Raw genomic sequence first — 370 nt, forward strand, 5'->3', positions numbered from 1 at the left:
AAGCCCCGGGCGGGCGCGGGACGTGCCCTGCCCAGCCACTGCCACCCTTGCACCAGTCCTGTCCTCAATAAAGGTGCTGTGCAATGGGATATGGGTGCTGTGCAATGGGAGAGGAGGTAACCTCATTATCAGCCCCACCGTCTCCTGCTCCTTCCTCTGTGCTCTTCCCCACCAGGACCACAAAGTTGCTCCCTGGCCAGGAATAACCCTGATCTAGGCAATGTCCCTCTGGCCAAGCAGCGTGTCCCCATGCCACCCAGAGTCACCAGATCCCTGGCTGCCTGAATGTAGCAAGTGCCAAGGAGCTCTGGCTTTCCACCAGCAGTCCCTACTGGCCAGGGCACCCTGGCCCTGACCTGTCTGACCCTGT

Source organism: Merops nubicus, unplaced genomic scaffold, assembly GCF_000691845.1.
Source record: "Merops nubicus isolate BGI_N331 unplaced genomic scaffold, ASM69184v1 scaffold31642, whole genome shotgun sequence".
NCBI classification, from domain to species: domain Eukaryota; kingdom Metazoa; phylum Chordata; class Aves; order Coraciiformes; family Meropidae; genus Merops; species Merops nubicus.